Here is a 23,277-nt window from a genome sequence, read left to right as displayed (position 1 = left end):
GAAATCTCTAGCTATTTGTGGCTCCTCCAGGCCACAGGGGTGTGCTCCATTTTCAACCTCTTCCTCCTCCATCTACTTCTTGCCCACATCCTCCATCTCTATTTTTTTCTCTCCCTTTTCCAATGCATTCTGCTCTACCTTTTCCTTCCATTGTCCAATCAGAGGAAGTAACCTTTATTTGGCTAATTACTATTTCACCTGACATCATCTGAATATGTGATCTATTGCACTACAGGTCCACCTTGTTGGGAAAGCAAAAATACAAAGAGCAATCCACAAGACATTTTGCTCATTTTGAGTTAACACATATAGTAATTTCACTACATCTTTTTCATCATTTTTATTCTATTCTTATTAAGTTATTTCTAGGGAATATTTGTAGTTTTTAACTACAATGCTTACACATAGTAAGGAGGAGTTACAACACCCTAGACCTGAGCAGAATCTCTGAGGAGGTATACTTCCACTGTCAATACAAAGACTTAAGGACCATGGGACACAGGAGCAACACCAAGGTCCCAATACCACACCATCAGCTCCCTGGCAGCCCCATGACCATCAAACTGCTTCTAAAGAAGCAATGGTGCCAGCCACTCATGACCAAGGCAGAGACAATGATGATGGTCGACCACCTGAACAGCATCTTATTTCCCCAAGTAAGAGCTCATTGAAGGACAACAGTTTTATGAAAACACCAGAAAATGGGGGTAAGGTAGAGGAGGATAAAGTCAGGCAAATATTTAGGCAAATTAGAGCAACTGTGAGCTAATGCCATGAGCACGGTATAGTACACAGTGAACTCAAACCATATAAGATTATGTTGGACATAAATGGATAAGTTAAAATCATAGACTTTCTTTCGCCTTAGAACACAAGTTGAACCAGGGCAATGCTGAACTGGCACTGTGGTGCTTTGTCTTTTGGAACTCCTGAACTCTTGCCCAGCAAACTTTATGATAGTCCACAAAATGACATTTGGACCTTAGTTTTACATGGTACTTAAAAAGTTAAGATCTTTACTCTGTATTCATACTAGATTTGAAAAGACTTGTTGTGGCAATTGTATTCTGCCACCTGTTGGGTGTTAGAAGAGATGGATAACCTGCTTAGCCTCTTAATGATACTCAACATGAAATATAGGATGACAGTCACTGATGTGATGATGTACCGCTGGTTAAAGGAAGACCGGAAGGCTTTCTCAAATCCCTATGAGGACTGAGCTCCATCACACAAGACCCTGAAATTGTGGACAACATGGAACATATTGAGTCCAGAGCCTAAGATATTACAATGTATAATCAACCCATGGGATCATGTTGCTTACTGTCCTGGCAAGTTCTCCAGGTGCAAGGCTGAACAACAGAGGCTCACACATTGAGTTCAGTTATTCCCTACCCTTGATGATAATGATTCATTCCCTTTGGGCTCAAGAGGAGTGGAAGCTACCCCACCCTAAGCACACTGGTCTCATCATCCTCCAATGGCTTTCTGTTTCCCTGCGGCCATAAACTGGTCCATGATTAGGCATAAGAGCACCTGGTGCTGCCCTTCTCTCTGCAGGCCACCCCAGATGACACCCACACTGGAGAAACATGCATCCATGCCTCCAGTGTCGCCTGAATACACTAAATAATCAGCCTCACTGAGAAGAACAATGGCAATAAGAACACAGAAGCCAATCTACTCTCCTGGTATGCCTCAGTAGGGAGAAAGTCTGTCCTCAGCTAGTGCCAGCCCAGAGGTTATAGGGACAGACCAAGCAAAAGTGGTGTTCCTGACACAATGAGGTCCATTGTCAATGGAGGTCCTGGGACAGTGGATGTGCTTCAACAGTTGTGGTCCTCAGAATATAGAGTAGAAGCTATGTAGGTCCCAGTGCCATATCAATGGTGCTTCGACAACTGTGGAGGTGCTGCAACAGTCGAGTTCCTTCAAATTGGAAGACTTGTGACAGTGGAGTGGCTGAGTTTTTGGAGGTACTGCAAGAGTGGAGGTACTGTGACAGTTGAGGTGCTTCATCAGTTGAGGTCCTGTAACAGTGGAGTTCCTAAGACATTTCAGGTCCTTTGACAGTGGAGTAGCAGCTGGGACAGTGGATATGCTGCTACAGTGGAGGTCTTGAAAAACTTCAATTGATGCACGAGTCAGGATCTTTGACCTAGGAGGTGATGGGACAGTACAGGTGTAGGAGAGCCAGTAGAGGTGTGGCGACAATAGAAATGCTATAATAGTGAAAGCCTTGCAGCACTAGAGGTCCTGTGATAGTGGAAGTGCTTCGACAGTAGACGTAATGTGACAGAGGAGGTCCTGCCAATTCTAGTTTCAGAGGAAATAGATGTCCTGAAAAGTGGAGGTCGTTCAATAGTGGGCTTCATGTGATAGTTGAGTTGCTACCACAGTGAAAGTCCAACATCAGTGGGTGGACACGCTGTGCCAGTTGAGGTAATGGAACTTGGATTTCCTGAGTTATTGGAGGTCCTGTGACTGTGGGGTCCTGGGAGAGTAGAGGTGCTGAGACACTGCTCTGTGACATTGGATGACCTTGTGACAGTTTAGGTGCAGTGACAATGAAAGTCCAGCAACAGTACACATACTGTGACAGTAGATGTCCTGAAAATTGAGGGTCCTGACAATGCAGCCGCTGTTAGTGAGAAGGTCCTATGACACTGGAGGTCCAGTGATAGTGGAGGTACTGGGACAGAAGCCACACTGGAACAGTGGATGTCCTGCTATAGTGCACATCAAAGTGCTTGTAACGATGATGATTTTTGACCACTCTAACTTCATTTCACTACACAAGTAATTGAGTCTGAGACAAGATAATACCTTGTCATGGTGCTACTTGAATGCCACTAGTTTTAAGGTTAAGTCTGAAGGTCTAGGCTGTGACAGAGGAGGTCCTTTGACAGTGATGGCCCTGCAAAATTGGACATCCTACAACACTGGAGCTCCTGCAACAGTGGAGGTCTTGAGACTCTAGATTTACATTGACATTGCAGGTCCTGCAGCAGTGGATTTTCTCTGCGAGCTGAGGTCCTGCAACATACTAGTTGCTGAGAGAATCAATTTTCTGCAACAGTGAAGGTCCTACAATAGTTCAGGTCCTGAGAAGTTGAGACTCTGTGAGAGTAGAAGTACAGGGAAAGTGTATGTCCTGTGCCAGGAGAGGCCCTGCAATTTGGAGGCCCTGAGAATGTGGAGTTGATTTGACAACAGAGTTTCTACCACACTGGTGTTCCTGTGACAGTGTCCATAAAGTCCTTGTATTAGAGAAGAAATAATGCCAGCCAGCAATGACCATGGAAGTGATGATGATGGTTGATCACCCCAACATCATCTCGATTCTTCAAGTAATTTAGACCAAAACAATACATTTAATCATGGAGCTGGTTGAAGGGCAACAGCTTTACAAATACACCCAAAAGTATGACTACCTTGCAAGGCAAGGCCAGCAAAATATTGTGTAAATAATAGCTGTGATGAGCTACTGCTTTGGGCACACAATATTTCACAGGCACCTAAAGCAAAAGAATATTGTGTTGTACATCAATGGGAAAGTCAAAATTACCAACTTTGGCCTTAGTATCCCATTCCAATCAGGGTAAATGATGAACCAGCACTGCAGTACTTATACTTTTTGTTTTCCTGAACTCTTCTTTGGCAAATTTTATGACGTTCCAAAGAACTAAATTTGACGCTTAGGTGGAGTTTTATATTTCATGGCAGTCAGTTTCCATTTGACTCTCTCTTCATTCTAGAGTTGAGAAGACAGGTTGTAGCAGGAGTGTGTGGTGCCTCTGGTGTGGTGTCAGAAGGACCTACTTAGCCTCGTAATGACAGTTAACCCTAGATATAGGCCAAAAGTCACTGTGGTCATGATGCAACCCTAGTTCAACTAAGGCTAGACGCAGTTCCCAAATCCCTATGAGCAACTGATCCCCCTCAGGCCAGACCCTGTAAGTATAAGAGCAATGGAATATATAGGATTCCAAGTGCTGGAAACTAAGGAAACTTCAACTGAACAAAATTATAACCAGACCATGGCATCCTTCTTCCTTCTGCAAAGGCAGGAAGTTCCCAGGCAAGACAGCAGAAAATAGGCTTGGACAGTCAGCACAGTGGAGGTGTGGGGAAAAGCAAGTGCTAAGACAGTGGATGTCCTGCTACAGTGGCCTCCAAGTCTTTGAGAGGAAGAAGCACTTATGCCATCCAATAATGACCATGGCAATGATGACAATTGTGGTTAACCACTCCAAAATCATCTTCAATAATTGAGACGAAAACAAGTAGATACCTTGTCATGGAGGTGTGTGAGGCTCAATGTCTTCATAAATGTATCTGAAAGTATGGCTACATAGTGAAAGACAAGGCATGGGAAATACTTATGCAGATATTAGCAGCCTGGATCTACTGTCAGGGGCACAGAATAAATACAGGACTTCAAAACAAATAAAATGGTGGATAAGAACAATAAAGTCAAAATCATTGACATTGGCTTAGTACCCAAGACAAACCAGAGCAAATGCTGAACCTGTACTACAGTGCTAACACTTTTGATGCCCCTGAACTCTTCCTGGGTTATACTTATGATGGTCCAAAGAACCACATATGAATGTTAGTCATACATTTTATGGTAGCTGAAAAAGTTACCTCTGTTTTAATATAAGAGCTGAAAAGACAGGTTGTGGCAGGTGTGCATCTTGACCACTGTGGGGTTTCAAGAGAGCTAGATGACCTGCTTAGCATTTAATAACAGTCAAACCCAGAAATATCAGTCTCAGACATGATAATGCACCCCTGTTTCAAAGAAGATTGGGAGTGTTTCCCAAATCCCTATGAAGAAATGATACCTCTCAGGCCACACCCTGGAATTTTGGATGTAGTGCAACATGTTCCATTCAAAACACAAGACAAAGATTCTTTACATCAAAGAAAGTCTAAGCAGATCATGGCATCCAACTGCTTACTGGAAGGACAGGCTATTCTGATGCCGGGCTTCATACCCAGGCTCAGACAGTGAGACTAGTAATGGCTCCATTCCCTACCCTTAATGATTATGCTGCCGTCCATCTAGGACTGGACTGCAGAGGAGTGGAAACCAACCCACCATTGACACATTGGACTTGTCAACCCCATGGCCTCATTTATGCCTTTGTCCATATTCTAGTCATAGAGCTTTCTGAAGAACCACTGGGACTGGCTTTCTTCTCAGGCCACTACAGATGACCTGGACAAAACATACATGCCAGAGTGTCTTCTTCTTTCATTCAACAAGCAGCCTCAGGCCGAACAGAAGCATCAATGAGAACACAGAAGACAACCTATTATCTCTCTGTGCATGAGGAGAGGGCGAGTCTGTCCCCATCAGTGGCTGGCTAAGAGGATTCAAGGGATGGTCCAAGAAATTAGGAATATCCAAATGAAGCAGTGTTCCTGTGCTCAATCAAGCAAGAAAACTCTCCTGGGACAGGACAGTATCTCTCCTGAGAAATGAGGGCTGGAGACAGCATCCAAAAAATAAGCGGCAGGCAGGCAAGGACAGGTACCTTTGTGCTTTGTTCTACCCAGTTTGCTCTGTGTTGCTTAGCTCTGTCTCTGGTATCCATTTCTGCAAAATCGTTTCTGTCTAAACTTTTTAAGTACTGTATGATTCTTCCGCCAATTCTTCTCCCTCTTCTAGATTTCTCCTCTTCCGAACAAGGACTCAATATGACTGATGTGTACCCCAGACTTCAGAGTTGTCCTGTTACCCCATGCCTTTACCAGGACGGTATCACCACCAACAGGAAACGGTTCCCACAAGGTGAGGTCTAGAGGCCTATGGATTCATGCAATCTTCTAGGGGCAACTGATCCTTGCACATATGGCAATTAATCACAAGCGGTTTGAAACAAATTCTTATTTTGTCAAAAGTAACATCATTCTCCATTAAGCTTCAAAATAAATAACCAGCAAAGCCTTGTAATAAGTGATAGTGGTGTTGATAAAACAGTGCAGCACCCGTGACATTGTAGGTCCTTCAACAGTGGAGGCACTGAGAGACATTGTAGTTCGTGCAACAGTGGAGGCACTGAGATAGCGAAGGTCCTTTTACATTCAAGATCATGCAACAGTGGAGGTCCTGAAAGAGTGGGCGTCCTGAGACATTGGAGATGGGATTGGTACAGTGGAGGTCCTGAGACAATGCAGGTGTTGCAAGAATGGATGTCCTGCAACAGTGGACTTCCTTGCACAGTAAAGGTCCTGCAATAGGGGTTGTCTTTAGACAGAGGAGGTCCTGCTACAGTGGAATTCCTGTGATAGCTGAAGTTTTGATACAATGTCAGACCAGGCACAATGGAGATGCTGTGCCAGGAGAGGTTCTACACAAGTCGAGTTGGTGATAGAGTGGATGTTCTAAGACAGTGGAGATCTGGTGACAGTGGAGGTCCTGCACTATTGGAGGTTCTGGAACAATCGAGGTCCTGAGACAGTGCAGTTGCTCGGACATTGGAGTTTATGCACCATTGTAGGTCATGTGAGAGTGGAGGTGCTGGGACAGTAAAGGTGATGGGACAATGGAGGTCCTGTGACTGTTTTGGTGCTGCGATATTGGAGATCCTTCATCAGTTGAGGTCCTGGCACATTTGAGGTCCTGAAATATTGGATGTCCTGCATTATTGGAGGTCCTCAGTCAGTGGAGATGGGCCTGGGACAGCTGAGATCTGGTAAATATGGGGGTGTTTCCACACTACAGGTCATGCAACAGTAAATGTCCTGATACAATGCAGTTGTTCCAACACTGTAGGTTCTGCAATAGTTGGTTTGCTAGAACAGTGAAAGTGGAGATCCTGCATCAACAGAGGTCCTTTGACAGGGAATGCCCTGCAACAGTGAACATCCTTCAACATTGGAGGTCCTGCAACAGTGGATGTCATGAGTCAGTGCCATTGAACTGACGGTAGAGGTCCAACAACAGAGGAATTATTGTGCCAGTAGAGGTCCTGCAAAAGTCTGGCTACTAAAAGAGTGCATGTTCTAAATTGGAGGTACTGCAACAGTTAAGGTACTGCAACAGTCTAAGTATAGATACTGTGCATATACTGTGCTAGTAGAGGTCTTGCACATTGGTGTTGCTCACCGTGAAGTTGATGAGACACTGAAGGTCCTGCCACAGCAGAGGTCCTTATAACAGTTGAGGTCCTGCAACAGTGGAAAAGCAGTGTCAATGGATAACCTGTGCCAGTAGAGTTCCTGTAGCTTGGAGGTCCTGAGAAAGTGGAAGGGCTGAGACAATGGAGGTCTTTTGACAATGCAGGTCCTTATAACCGTGATATAGGAGGTCTTGCGACAATAGAGGTCCTTGAAACAGTTGAAGTGCTGTGACAGTGGATGTTCAGGGACAGTAGAATTCCTGTGCCAGTAGAGATCTTGCAGTTTGGAGGTACTGAGTCTGTGGAGTTTCCTGACAGCCGAGGTACTACCACAGTGGATGTCCTGTGAGAAGGGAGTTCTTAGGGTAGTGCAGGTTCTGGGACAGTGGAAGTACTGCTACAATGGTTATCAAAATGCATGGAAAGAAGCAGCAAGGATGCCACCCAGACCAGACCATGGCAAATATAATGAAGATATTAATCCACCCCAAATTCATATTGCTTCACCAAGGAATTGAGTCTGAGACACGTCTACCTTCTCATGGAGCTCTTTGAAGTTCTACAGCTTTACAAATTCATCTGAAAGTCTGTGATAGTGGAGGCCTTAGACAATGTAAGACCAGCCACAATGGAGATCCTGTTCCAGTAGAAGTTCTGCAAAAGTCTAGTTGGTGATAGAGTGGATGTCCTGAGACAGTGGAAGTCTGGTGACAGAGGAGGTCCTGCACCATTAGAGGTTCTGGATCATTCGAGGTCCTGAGACATGCAGGTGCTCAGACAATGGAGTTCCTGCAACAGTGTAGGTCCTGTGAGAGTGGAGGTGCTAGGAAAGTGAAGGTGATGGACAGTGTAGGTCCAGTGTAGGAATATTGTGTTCCTACAACATTGGAGGTCCTACAACAGTTGAGGCTCTCATACCGTGCAGTTCTTCCAACTTTGGAGGTCATGCAACTGAATAGGTCGTGGGAAAATTGAGGTTCTGGGACAGTAAGTGTGTTGGGACAAGGGAGGTGCTATGTCACCTGAGGTCCTGGGACATTTGAGGTCCTGCAATATTGGAGGTCCTAAGACAGTGTAGATGACCTTGGAATAGTTGAAGTCTGGAATAAAGGGAGGCTCTGCACCAGTAAATGTCCTGAGACACTGGAGATCCTGCAGTTTGCCTGGACAGTGAAGGTCCTACAAAAGTGGAGGTCCTGTGACAATGGAGGTCATGAATCAGTGCATTGGCACTGACCGTAGAGAGCCAGCAGCAGTGGACTGTCTTTGCCAGTAGAGGTCCTGCAAGATTCTAGCTGTTGTGAAAGTGGATATCCTACAACATTGGAGAGCTGGCATTAGTGAATGCCCTGAGACAATGGAGATCCTGCAGGAGTTGGTTTGCTTGGACAGTGAAGGTGCTACAAAAGTGGAAGTCTTGCGTCAGTGGAGGGGCTTGGCAAAAATGGATGTACTGCCACACTACTGGTCCAGCAACAGTGAATATCATGAGACAGTGCATTTGCAGTGACAGTGGAGCTCCAGCAACTGTGGAATTTTTGTGCCAGTAGAGGTCCTGCAAATTCTAGCTGCTGAGAGGGTCTATGTCCTGCAACCTTGTTGGTCCTGCAACAGTTGAGGTACTGCAACAGTGTAAGTCCAGCTACAGTGGATATCCTGTTATAGTAGAGGTCCTTTAAATTGGCCTTGGTGAGACAGTGGGCGTCCTGTGATAGTGGAGGTCCTATGACACTGGAGGGGCTGGAACACTGGAGGTCATGCCAAAATTGCAGTTCTTGTAATGGTTGCGGTGTTGTGACAGTGGAAATCTAGCGACAGTGGACATTCTGTAGGACAGTAGAGGTCCTACAATATAAAAGTCCTTGGACAGTGGAGGTACTGACGCACTGGAGGTCCTGTGAGAATGGAGGTTCTTATAACAGCTGTGACACTGGAAGTACAGAAAATGTAAATGTCCTCTGATAGGAGAGCTCCAACAAACTGAAGTTGCTGAGAGACAGGAGGTCCTCCAACAGCAGTGGTCCTAAGACAGTAGAGATCCTGTAACAGTGGAGAGGCTGAGACCCTGGAGGTCCTTTGACAGTGGACTACTTTGTAACAATAGACGTGCTATGACAAGGGGGTTGTACAATAGTAGAGGTCCTTGTTATAGTTGAGGTACTCCAACAGTGGAAGTTTATGGACAGTGACTTCCAGTGCGTGTAAAGGTCTTGCAATTTGGAGGGTCTGAGACAGAGGAGTTGCCTGACCACAGACGCCCTACCACAATATTGGTCCTTTGACTGTGGAGGTCTTGGGATAGTTCAGGTGCTGGGACAGTGGAAGTTCTGCTACAGGGGTTATCAAAATGCATGCAAAGAAGAAGCAATGGTGCCAGCCAAACATGACCATGGCAAATATAATGAAGTTTTTCATCCACCCCAACATCATCTTGCTTCTCCAATTGAGTCTGAGACAATTCTAATAACTTATCGTGAAACTGGTTGAAATTTTAGAGCTTTACAAATACATCTGAAAATCTTTCCACCGAGAGGAGGAAGGAGCCAAGGAAATATTTAGGCAAATGTTAGCAGGCTTTATCTATGGCTATGGGCACTGTATAAGTTCACAGTGACCTGAAACCAGATTATATTCTGTTAGAGAAGAACGGAAAAGTCAAAAGCATCGACTTTGGCCTTCAACTCAAGACAAACCTGGGCAAATGCTGAACTGGCAGCATGGTGCTTACCCTATTGGTGCACCTGATCTCTTCCTAGGACAACTTTATGATGGTGTAAAAAAAATAAACAACAACAACGTATGGATCTTGGGAGTAGGCTTATATTTCACTGTTGTATTTGACTCTGTTGGCATACAACAGTTCAGAAGACAGGTTGTAGCAGGTGTGTACCCTGCTCACTGTGGGGTGTCAGAAGAGGCAGCTTAGTCTCTTAATAAAAGTCAATCCAAACTATGGGCTGACAGTCTCAGAGGTGATGATGTACCCCTGGTCAATGAAAACTGGAAGAGGTTCACAAATCCTTATGAAGAAGTGATCCCTCCCATACCAGATACTCCAAAAGAGGAAGAAACGTAATATATTGAGGTTTTAGGTAAAATATTATAGATTCATTGCATCAAAAAGGTATAACCAGAACATGGCATCCTATTGCTTAATGTAACAGCAAGTTATACACAGGAATTGCTTCACAACACAGGCTCAGCAGCTTTGTCCAGTTACGGTCCCATTCTCTACCCTTGCTGATTTCCCTCTAGGACTAAATAGGAATAGAAGTGAACACAACATAGACACATTGTTCTCCTCATCTTCCAATGGCCTAGTGTATCTCTATGATCATAAGGCTAGTCAAAGAGGAAGCAAAGAGCCATTGGGCATGCCCTTCTTCTTTTCAGGACACTCCCGACAACACCCACAGTGAACAAAGCATACATACACACCAGAAGTGTCCTGTGTCTTCACTCAACAATCATCCACACTTAGAAGAGCTGTAGCAATGAGAAAACAGAGGACAACCTACTTTCCGGCTGTCTCTCAGCAGAGAGCAGGACATTCCCCAGCTGGGGATTTCCCAGAGGCATTAAAGGATGAACCAATTACAATGGGGAAATTCACTGATGAAGTTGTGTTGCTGCTTTCCTTCAAGAATGAAACATTACAAGGGGGTGGAGGAAGAGTTTTCTCCCAGAAATGAGGCCAAGGGAGATTGTCCAGAGAACACGCAGATGGCAAAACCCACGTGCCTTTGTACTTGGTCCTTCCCAGTTTGCTCTGTGCTCATTCTTCCTCTGGCTCTGTTTTCCAGTTCCCCATAATTCTTACCTTCTTATATCCTCTAAGTATTTGATGATTCTTCCCCCAACCCAAGCCTTCTCCCTCTTCTGGATTTCTTCTCTTCCCAGCAAGGACTCAATATGACTGCTGTATAGCACACTATAGAGCGTGGTGCAGCTGAATGAATCCATTCACCTGAAGTTTATCACACTCTAAAAACACCAGCTTCCACAAAGTGAGGTGGAGAGTGGTATGAGCTCATGAAGTCTTCCATAGGTTACTGGTCCTAGCACACACGGCATTTATCACAAGAGCTATAGAACAAATTCTTATGCTGTCAAAAGTAGCATCACATTTCATTCAGCCTCAAATCTAATAACCAGCAATGACTTTGAAAAATTGAAATTACAGTTGCTGCAACAGTGCAGATCCTGTGAAGAGGTAGGTCCTGTGACAGTGGAGGCACTGAAATAGCGCCGGTTCTGTGGCAGTGAAGGTCCTTTGAAAGTGGAGGCACTGAGATCGTGGCGGTCAATCTACTTACAGGGGAGCTGCTGCACAATTGAAGGTTCTGCTACAGTGGAGGTCCTGCAAAATTGGAATTGCTGATACAGGGGTATTCCTGTCACTGTAGAGATCCTGTGGCAGTGAAGTTGCAGAATCATGGGAGATCTTGCTTCAGTTGATGTCCTGAAACACTTTAGTTGCTACGGGTGGTGCTACGACAGTGGAATTCCTGGGATAGTGGAGGTTATAGGACAGTGGGTGTCCTGAGACAGTTGTAGTGCTCCTACAGTGGAAGTCCTGAAATAGTAGTGTTGCTTGGACAGTCCAGTTCTTGGACAAAGGAGGTCCTGTGACACTTGAGATGCTGAGACTATTGAGCTCCTGAACAGTAGAAGTGCTGTGATAGTTGAAGTGCTGAGACACTTGTGGTCCTGTAACAGTGGAGTTGACACACAGACAGTGGACTTCCTGAGGTAGTGGTGGTGCTTAAACAGTGGATGTCCTGTGACAGAGGAGGTCCTGCAATAGAGGAAGAACAATATATGCTGGCTGATGACCTAGAGCTTCCAGAAAATAGACCACCAACCAATATATATCAGAGGATGGCATTATTTGAAACCAATGGGATGGAAGGCCCTTGGTCCTGTGGAGATGTGATGCTCGAACATAGGAGGAGGCTGGAGTGGTGGGTTTCGAAAAGTTGGGTGATTTTAGGAGCAGCATCATAGTGGCAAAATGGAGGGAGGAGGGAGAAGATGTAGGAGTGGGCATTTGTGGATTGGCACCTAGAACGTTGGACATCATTTGAGATGTTAAAAACAGTGGAAATGATAAGGTTTACATTGTCTGACCCAAACCTAAGGGATACTACATAAGGAACACAAAAACCCACAGGTGCTCACCAACAATCAGATAAAATTTGGCCTTTGGCGGTCTACTCCAAAGAAACTCTTCCAAGAACACTGTTTAGTTTTTTCAAACAAAGTTTAAAACTCTTAAGTGTACTCTCAAATCTGCTCTAATTTGCATAAATCGGTCAAAACTGTTGGCTTTGTAAATACTTCTATCTTGTCCCAATAGTCACATGCTGGTCATCCCAACAACAAGATACTTGTCAAGGTGGGAGTCAATCAACATGGGATCATTTTTCCAACTCGGCATGCAGACCCTCAGCTCACCTTCACACACACACACACACACACACACACACACACACACACACCCACACAAACACAAACACACACACACAGAGACAGAGAGAGAGAGAGAAAGAGAGAGAGAGACAGACAGACAGACACACAGACACAGCTTCACAAACACATGCACACACACACACACACAGACACACACACACCCATGAGAGAGTGATAGATCGAAAGTGAGGTAGAGAGAGAGAGAGAGAGAAAGAGAGTTCTTATCATCTACTTTCTAATGCATATTGTGTGCTCTTGGAGTTGAGCACAGAGACTTGCACATGTAAACCAGTCCTGTACACCTAGGAACATTTTCTAATCAGTATTTTCTCTTCTTTATGCAGTTCTTAAATTATCTTTAAGAGAGTGTAGGGCATTGACCTACCATGAAATCTTGGACCTAAAGGTACACTTTAATACAAAGCTTACATATCACTTACAGATGACTCTAGTAGGAAGTACATTAAGTTCAGAATCATTCAATCAGAAACCCTTAATGTATATACCCCATTCTAACTGCCTTCACTTAACCTCATGTTTGGAACACTGTTCCTAGCTGGAGATTCCTGTTTATCTCCCAGAATAAAAGGGAGGCTCCATGCTCAAGTGGAACAGCAGATTCAAGGTGGGACTGTTGGGTGACATTACCGTGAACACCAGGGACTGCCCCACAGAGGCAGGTAGTGGCCCTTTCTTTCCTCCTGGGGAATCATTAGCTACATTGTCCTGAGCAGAGAAGGATCCTCTCATTCTAGCAGATGTTCTGGATGACACAAGGAATGTGAATAGATTATGAAATCACTTTTCCACATTTCTTTCTGAGGCAGAGACCCTTGAGACCCTTGGCTCAGGAGTAACAGTTCCAGATAGCAAGGTGAGGTCAGTGTGGGCCCTGTGTTGACCTATGAATAGTTATTTATGTTAATCACCAAATCTTTAAAACTTACAGCATGTGAGAGAAAATTCTCCCAGGAGTCTCAGCTAAAACTAATCAGTGAGTTTTTAAGAACAAGAACAAGTAGGAAATTTAAATTCATGTGATTGCTACAAATAAAGCAAGACACTGTCACTAGATCACCTTTGTGTAAGGGCCCTGACGACATACAAAACTTAAGATGTGAAGTGCTCAGCTAGCACGCTTCGTCGCATGAACCCAAGACACAGTTTCTCTGTGTCTCATCACCTCTGAAGCATGGTCCACAAACAATGGCAACAAACTTTCTCTTCCTCAGAGTTCAAAGTTACTTTTACTGTTAGTGATAGTTTCACAGTTAACTAACCTCTACTGGATAGACAGGTTTGACTAACCTTCTCTGAGCTTCTCCCAACCATGTACAGATGGTACATCCCTCTGCACATGAGGCCTGTTCCTCTCAGGCCTGCAGTTCTCCTTCCCAGATTAGAAACTGGATACCTTTCAAGCCTACATTCCTAAGTCATCTATCAACTTTGGGTACATGATAGCACAACATGACACTGGGTGCCAAATAATACTTTCCTACCTGACAATGAATATGATCCAGGGGTACCAAACATGAAAACTGGTTTGGTAAGGTCAGGTAACCCCCATGCTATCTCCATGTGGAGATGAAGATTGACACACCTTCCCAAGCAGACTTTCTCAGTTTTCTCAGCCCACACAGCAGTCCTTTGCTGAGCTTCCTTACTCCCAGTGACTGATGAGAGTACATGAGAAGATGCCTGATTTCTGGAAAGCCCTGGGCCCCATGACCCACAGTAGCAGCAGCTTCTGATCACAGGTGATTTCAGGAACTGAAAATGCCTAATGTTCCTGTATTGATTTGAATATGCTCAGCCCAGGGAGTGGGACTATTTGCAGATGAGCCCTCATTGGATAGGTGTAGCCTTGATTGAGGAAGTGTGTCACTGTTGATGTGACCCTTATGTTTCTTGTCCTAGCTGCATGAAAATCAGTTTTCTATTAGCGGCCTTCAGATGATGATGTAGAACACCCAGCTCCTCCTGTACCATGTCTGCCTAGATGCTGCCATGCTCCCACCTTGATGATAATGAACCAAACTGCTGAACTTGTAAGCCAAACCCAAAGCAGTGTTCTTCTTATAAGATTTGCATTGGTCATGGTGTCTGTTAATAGCAGGAAAACCCTAAGTAAGTCACTTTCTACCACAGATTACGAGGTTAATTGAGTGATGTCATCACCTGAGGAGACATGGCCTCTTATTAAGGTTCTAATCTCCTAAGTAATTGCAGGCTCTCTTCTGGCCTAGGCATTGGCTATAATATTAATCTTCCCAGTGTCTTTTTCTCTGTAAACTATACATTTTGCATTTCTATTTGCCCCATTTGCTCTTTTTCATTGAAGTCCTATAACCTCAGTATAACAGAGGCCATACTGGGCTCTCTTCAAATTTTCATCGAAGAAATTTGTTTATTACTTTTTAATTTAGCCTCAGGTAGGTTTTTACGATGTGGGCTGAAGGAAGCCACATTTTTGTAAAAGCATCATACAAATTATCCCAGACCAGTTACAAATATTATTGCCTTCTGAATCCCCTTGTCCTGGGCTTCCACATTCTGGATAGGTCTTGGCACTCCTGACTCCCAAGCTCCTGCCAGTATACCCCATTAAACTCTTCTTAGAGCACTGGGCCACTTCTAGTTCAAAGTTCTGAATTCTTGCATATTTTCCAAAACAAGTAACAAGCACAAACTGGCATGGTCAGGTATCACAGAGCAAGAGTCCGCTCTATTACATCCCCTTCTGCATTAGTTACCTTTGTATTTCTGTGACAGAAATGCCATGAGCACAGCAAACTATAAAACATGTAGGCGATTAGTGATCCTATTTCACAGACCACCTGTTATCATAGGTTAAGTTCTATGACTACAGGGCACGGTGGAAGGAGCAGGAAGCAGAGGACTCACATCTGGAATCACAAGTACAAAGCAGAGAGTGCACAGGGAGTGGTGCAGAGCACTAAAACCTCAAAGCCCAGCCCCACTGGCATTCTTTCTCCAGCAAGGGCACACCTCCTGAGTCTTCCCAAACAGAGTCAGCAACTGGGAAAGGAGTACTCAAATGCCCGAGACAGTGGAGGATAGCTCATGCAAAATGTCATGTTGATTCAGGAATTCGAATCAGTAACAGAGAGAACCTTCACTCTGGGTCAATGTGTGTTGCTGCAAAGCCAGCAAGCTGCTCTCCCTCCTCTTGAACATAAGATGTGGATTAAGTAAAAATGTAAACAAGCATCTCCATGGAAAATCAACAGCCCTGTTAATCTGGTCATACTTATAGGATAAGTCCAGAGGTGCTGGATACTGAAATCACAGAAGAAGCCAACACAAACTCAAACCGTTTAGTCTATAGGAATAAAAATAGCACAGAAGCCAAAATGGGTAACGATATGGAGCAAACGCTCACTCACTCAGCAGATAAAATTACACCTAGCCCTTACTCACAGACCTACTTCATAAACAGTGTACATTCTGCTGGTACCTACTCAACACAATCCTAAATGCTGCAATCAAAGCAAATGGTTTCTTACTTTGTTGAGTATGACTTAAAAACACTGAAGTACTCTGAAGGAGGTTAATGGAAACTTCTCAGGGCCTGGGGAGGTTGGCTAAGGGAGTACAGATTAACAAAGCAACACAACCCAATTTCCCCACCAGCAAGCAGAAACCGGCCTGATGTCAGTTGCCAATTCCTGAGGGTTTAAGAGAAGCCTACAGACTGGAACTGAGGTAGGTGAGATTAAAGTACAGTTACACTGAATGCTCACTTGAGGAATGGGAAGGGTAGAAACTGGAAAGTGCTCGGTGTGTGTGTGTGTGTGTGTGTGTGTGTGTGTGTGTGTGTGTGTGTGCGTGTGTGTCTGAATGTTCCATGCATGTGTTTCTGTGTGAGTGTGGTTGGGTTGTTGCTGTTGTGTGCTTAATTTGAGACAGAGTGTTACCACAAACTGAAGCTGTCCTAAAACTCACCCTGTACACAAGGGTGGTTTGGACAGTAAAGAGACCTTCTCTCTCATGAAAGGGGGATTAATGATGTGTAGCACAAGCTATGTGTAAATTTCAAAATCTGAAGATTTTATAAATCTCCTTTGGCTTGCTTTAACAATGCTGGTGATTATAGCAATACATGGTACACTGAGGACAGAACAGAATATATAGTGTGAGCTTTTGAGATGGTTCAGAGGTGAAAGGAATAGCTGATGATCTGAGTTTAGTTCCAGAGGCACTGTTAATAATCAAACACAAATGTAGCCGACTTTTATCCTGTGTAAAAATCAGTCAGGGCATCCAGTCATCTAAAGTCTGGAAGCTGGGGAAGGGAACATGGAGAATTAATATCCTAGTAAGAGCACCATTGGAAGGGGAAGCCCTGGGTCCTGCTAAGACTGAACCCCCAGTGAACTAGATTGTTGGGAGAAGGGCGACAATGGGGGGAGGATGGGGAGGAGGGAAGGGGATGTTTGCACGGAAACTGGGAAAGGGAATACTGGAAATGTATATAAAAATTACTCAAGTTAATATATATATACACTGAGGTCAACCCTAGATAGGGCATAGAGCAATCCATACATCATGGGATTCAATGGGGTGTTTTATGAAAGAGCTATTTCCCAGGAGCACACCTGTGTGTCAAGGCCTCCCTTCCAGCTAGGCCTTTGGATCTCCAGTGCTAAACACTGTCTCTTCCTTTGCAGAAGTGAAACATAATAAAAATTCACACTTCACAGTACAGTGAATAGCAGTAATCGCGAAAGGTGTAAATAGAACCGATGAGTACCAGAGTATGTGGATTGATGTTATATGAAATGTGTGTGGATGCCGTGCAGTATCCTCTTCCATGTACCTACATACTGAGCAACGACCCTGTACAATTTCTCTCTAGACAGAACCATCTGGAATTCACTCACTGAGGGACTTATGCCCTGGAGTGGCAGCTACAGGTAGGACTTGTGCAACCATGTCACGAAGCGAAGAGACAGAGATGCATGGATTAAATGGAGAGAAGCAGATTGGAATGGTGGAGAGGCTAACCTGCCAACAACTCCAAACCCCCAGCAGGATGACAATGGAGAACAGCGAGCAGTATCCCAGCCAGCCTCACTCTCCATAGCCAGACTTCTTCCAGTCCTTCCATTTTCCCAAGGAAAGAAAAGTTCAAAAAGCAGGGACAGGGAAAGAAAAACTGCTCTACTCCCAGGAGCCAAGGGCAAACCCCCTGGCACCTCCCTGTCTGAGCCCATAAGCAGCCACAGCCCAGTCCTGGGATCATCTCTAGAAGCTCAGGGACCCAGGCAGATGAGCCCTTGAATCACAAAGGGTTCCACTACAGCATTCTATGGGTGTCAGTCCTGAGTCCCTGAGCCTGAGGTGCTCTGCACAGCTATTCAGAGAAGCCTTCTCCTGATCTCTGTACAAAGATCTCTGTGTTGGATGTCAGAGGAGAGTGTCCACCCAGCATGGGTTGGGGCTCTGGCCCTCTAATCTGTTGGTCCATGTTAACTTCTCCACAGAGAAAGCTTATGAGCTTTGCTGATGCATCCATTAGGCGTTTGGGGGATTCAAACTCAAGTCTCTGACTAGTCCTGCAGCTTTGTCTCAGGTGTTTGATGATAACCTAGAGCCTTTCTGAGGACTTATGAGAACAGTGTCCTCTTGATGGGTCAGTTTAGAAACAGCTTTGTCTTTAAAAAAAGAAAACTATACCATCAGTTTGAGGCTAATCCTTCAGAATTCAAAGATAACGTGACACCCTGAGTGTAGACATGAGGACTTTAAAGCAGGATGCAGAGTAAACATTCAAAACAGAGAACTATGGACAGCTAAACATCTTACAGGGTTTTATTTCTAACAGCCTAAAGTCTTTCCATAGCCCATAGAAGCCACGGTCTCAGAGTCCTTCCCAACGATGTCATGACAGGTCCTATTGTGACCTCATGAGGAGCGATTGTGAGGCGGCCCAGCAAACACATATTAAGTTGTTGCCAGGCCTGGAATTCTTTGAATGCTTTGAGAGGAGGTGTGGAGTGGAGCCCTCTGCGACTTGGTTGTATCTAGTGAGCTGTGTGTGGTTGTGTCGAATTTTACTGTACTGTGTATATGTGTATGTATCAGTGTGTGTAAGAGAGTGTGTGTTGACAGATTGGCCTGTGTGTGAGTGCGTGTACACTTTTGCCTGTGTGTTTGTCAGTATATGTAGGAGTGTGTGAGTTTACAGGTTTGTATGTGTGTATGTGTTTGTATGTGTGTATGTCTTCTTGTGCGTATGTGTATCCCTGTCTGTATGTGTGTATTTGTCTGACGTGTGTTTTTCCAGCTTTGCTTGTCTGTAACTATGCGTGTTTTGTGTGAATCTGGGTGTTTGTAAGAGTTTGTGTGAGTATAAGTTCACTTCTGTGTATTTCTGTGTGTGTGCCTGTGCCTGTGTGAGTGCCTGTGTGTGTGTGTGTGTGTGTGTGTGTGTGTCTGTGTCTGTGTGTGCACGTGCCCATCCCCTTTTGCCCCTTGTATCTATATTACCTGCACCTCAGTGCAAGAGAGTGTAGAGGCCAGAAGTCACCCCGACTGCTGTTCCTGAGGTAGGTTCTCAACCTTATTTTCAAGACAGGCTCTCTCACTGGCCTGCAGCTGCCCAAGTATCTGGGCTGGCTGACCAGTCGCTCCCAGGCATTTGGTATGCCAACCCCATAATATCAGTTTAAAGGCCTATGTAGATGGCTGGCTGCCTATTTCTTGATTGATTGATTTTTGGATGACTTCAAGAGAAAGAATTAGGTCACATATTGCCACGCCACTGGCTATTTCCTTATTGGGGTTTTGTTTTTTGTTTTATTTATTTATTTATTTATTATGGATTGATGGTTTCATTTTTTAGTTGTTTTTATGTTCTCACATGCTATATTACTGCTTTGATTATTTACGGTTCTGCAGTCGGATGATTAACTCTATCTCCATTTTCAATGTCCTGCGGTTTCATCCTTTTACATTATTCCTGTTTCTCTATTTATTGAGTACAAGCAATCATTGGCTTAGACTTGATACAAATTTGCCCTTTGTGACACTTTGACTCTTCGGCCTTTGTTTAAGGTTTACTGTTCACTGATATTTAACTGCCTTATTCCTTGTGGTTGGTTAATTTTAATTTTCAGTATTTTGCTCTGGAGAGTTGTGGATTTTTGTGGATCACTAGGTCCTGAAATTCAATGGAGTTTTCCCTTAAGTGTTGGCTTTTTATATTTGTTTGTTTTGTCTTATACTAATTCTTTCTCCTCTCGTTTCTTTCATCTGTTTTTTTTTATTCAATGATCATCTATTCATAGTATTGACCATCTTTGGCCGACCAATCCTATTGTAGTATGACGATTTTTATTTTCATCATTGCATTTAGTATGTGTGTGCTCTTGGCTTTCTCTTTTGGGGATGGTCATTTGGGTGGCTTTTACTTATGATTCTTCATATTTTCCCCCTTTTCATAATTTTACTCTATTTTTCTAGTCTAGTCTTTTCTTTGTTTTTATTTTTTTTCTTTTTCTTTTGTTTGTTTCTTTTAGGTTCCACATGTGTAATTTTAGCTCCTATATTGCTCCATCTTTTTCATTATTTGATTCCATTTTTGTTATTTTTAGGTAGCATTAGTACTGATAAAATGCCTACAGAGACTGAGGAGGAGTTACCAACCCCTACACCCGAGCCCAGTATCTCTGAGGAGGGCAACTTCCATTCCCAATACCAAGTATTGGGGACAATTGGGCAAGGGGGCAACGCCAAAGTCCTCCTGGCACACCACCGGCTCACAGGAACCCTGGTGGCTGTCAAAGTTCTGCGAAAGGACAAGCAGTGGTTCCAGCCAGCCATGATGGAAGCAAACATAATGAGAAAGATCAACCACCCCAACATAGTGTCTCTCATACAAGTTATTGAAAAGGAAACGAGAATATACCTCATAATGGAGCTGGTGGAAGGCCAAGAACTCTACCAGTACATCAGAGAGTCAGGGCACATAGAGGAGGATGAGGCCCGGCAAATATTTGAACAGATATTGTCAGCAGTGAGCTACTGCCATGGAAAGGGGATTGTTCACCGAGACCTCAAACTGGACAATATAATGATTGATAAAAACAAAAAGGTCAAAGTCATCGACTTTGGGCTTAGCACCCAATTTCAACCTGGAAAAATGCTAAACCACCACTGCGGCACGTACTTCTTTGGTTCCCCTGAACTCCTCCTTGGCCATCGGTATGACGGGCCGAAGAATGATATGTGGATTATAGGAGTGGTCTTGTACTGTATGGTAGTGGGAAAGCTCCCATTTGATTCAGTGATCATCCAAGAACTGCAAAGACAAGTAGTGGCAGGGGTATATCCTGTTCCCTGTGGGGTTTCAAAAGAACTGGAGGACCTCCTTAGTAAATTACTGAGGGTAAATCCCAACTTTAGACCAACAGCAAGAAAGGCGATGAAACACCCTTGGTTCAAAGAACACTGGAACGGATTGATAGGTCCCTATGAAGAAATGCTTCCCCTCACACCAGACCCGGCCATTTTGGATGCCATGAAAAGCATTGGATTCCAAGCCTCTGTAGTAAAACACTCTTTAAAACAAAGAAAATATAATGAGGAAATGGCAACTTATTTCTTTCTACAAAAGCAGGCTCTCCAGGGGGATGGCTGCACAGCCCAGGCACAGCAAGTGAGTCCCGTTGCAGCACCATTCCCTAGCCTTGATCCTGCTGCTGCTTTTAGATTAGAACCAAAGAGGAGTGGAAGCCTGCCAGTCCTTGGCACCTTGCGGGTGTCATCCTCCCATGGTCACGTATCTCACTATGGCCAGAATGCTCATCCAAAAGGAGGCAAAAGATCCACTGTGGCTGGTCGTCTCAGGCCTCTACCGATGACACCTACACAGGACCACTATCACAAATGTGCCGTGAGTGTCCCATGCATTCAAACAACAAGCATCTTCACTGAGAAGAGTAGCAATAAGGAAATCAAAGAAGACAACCCACTCTCCCACAGAGCCCCATTTGAGGATAGGCCCATCCCCAGCAGGGTCCGGCACAGAGGTTTTAAGGGGTGGACCAGGAATATAGCAAATGCCCTGATAAAGCTGTGTTGCTGCATGCCAAGGAGAAAGAAACCTCGCCTGGGGCAGAACAGAATCTCCCCCCAGAAATGAGCCACAGGGAGAGTCCAGAGAACAAGCAGCAGGCATAGCCCAGGTACCTTTGTGCTTTGTCCTTTTCAGTTTGCTCTATGCTGGTCCTACCTCTGTCTCTGGTTTCCATTTTCCCCACAATTCTTACCTTGTATCTGCTCTAAGTTCTTTATGAGGTTTCCCCAACACCAAGCCTTCTCCCTCTTCTTGATTTCTCCTCTTCCCAGCAGGGACCCAATAGGATTGATGAGTTCCACACTCTACAGAGTTTTCTAGTTGGCCCATCCCTTCAGATGGACTCCAGCTCCCCCTTAGGCCAATAGCTCCCACAGGGTGAGGACTAGAGGTTCATGGGCTCATGGACTCCTCCAGGGGCTACTGATCTTTTCACATGTGGTCATCAATCACAAGTGCTGCAGAACAGAGTCTTATGTTTTCAAATGTAACATCCCATTCCATTAAGCCTCAAAACTAATTAACAAGGTTTGTCATTGAATAAGTATCAACAACCTAGTTTGTGGGTTATAGTTGATGGTCACAATCCTGCATGCATGCATATTGATTTGCATACTGGTTTTTTTTTTGTTCCTAAGACCTAGTGATCTATTGAATTTTATAGGTAGTAGTTCTAAATGGTTTCTTTCAAAGACCTCAACTGAGAAGTAGAAAAAAGAAGTTATAATATAGTAAGGCAAATCAAAGCCCCAAATGGTAAGCTAAGAATTCTACCTCACTGTCTTTTTTGCTTTGAATAAATTGTCTTGTCTATTTCACAGTGTCATCTGGAAATTCTTTCATGTCCTCAGTATAAACAGTAGGTGATTTCAGACACATGGCAATGGAAAAGACACCAGCAGAAACTACAGCAGCAACAGGAGTAGCAACAATAGCAGAAGCAGCATTAGGCACAGCAGCAGCAGGAGGAGGAGAACGAGGAGTATAGGAGGAGGAGGAGGAGGAGGAGGAGGAGGAAGATGAAGAGAGGAGGAGAAAGAAGAGGAGGAGGAGGAAGAGAAGGAAGAGGAGGAGAAAGAGGAGGATAAAGAGCAGGGGGAAGATTTTGATTCCCTGTCCCCGTGAGAATTGCTGATGACTACTTCTGGACACAGATATCATGCTGAGAACTGTTTATCAAAATGATTTAACAGAATATTAATTTTCATAGAAGACATGTCAATGTTCCTGAGGGCATGCAGCCCTGGAAAAGAGAGCCAGATGGCAGAGGCAAGCAGTGTGGAATGTTCTTACTGAGGAAGACCTTCTCAAAGCTGATGATGTAATAGGTATGAAGGAGCATTTCATGGGAGTCACGGTCCCATGCCCCTGTGTCAGGGCACACAGAGCTCCTAGCCTTGCATCCTGCGTGAGAGGGGACCTGGAATATTCCCTGATCCCAACAGGGTCCTGGATTGCATGGTTCCCCCTCAGTCATGGTCCTCCCTGTGCCACATGGGGTACGCAGCTTCTACGGGCTGAATTTATATCAGTGATTAACTGGAGCTGGACGACAACCACACCACA

The 23,277-nt window shown here is 44.4% G+C and overlaps 1 pseudogene; it reads left to right on the top strand.

The window, feature by feature from the left end:
• The first annotated feature begins 580 nt into the window (after positions 1-580).
• LOC148007127 (sperm motility kinase Y pseudogene) lies at positions 581-21,777 on the top strand (annotated as a pseudogene).
• The last annotated feature ends 1,500 nt before the right edge of the window (positions 21,778-23,277 follow it).

The sequence above is a fragment of the Rattus norvegicus genome, chromosome 1 (genome assembly GCF_021556685.1).
Source record: "Rattus norvegicus strain SHRSP/BbbUtx chromosome 1, alternate assembly SHRSP_T2T, whole genome shotgun sequence".
NCBI classification, from domain to species: domain Eukaryota; kingdom Metazoa; phylum Chordata; class Mammalia; order Rodentia; family Muridae; genus Rattus; species Rattus norvegicus.
This window is presented reverse-complemented; position numbering and strand designations above follow the sequence as displayed.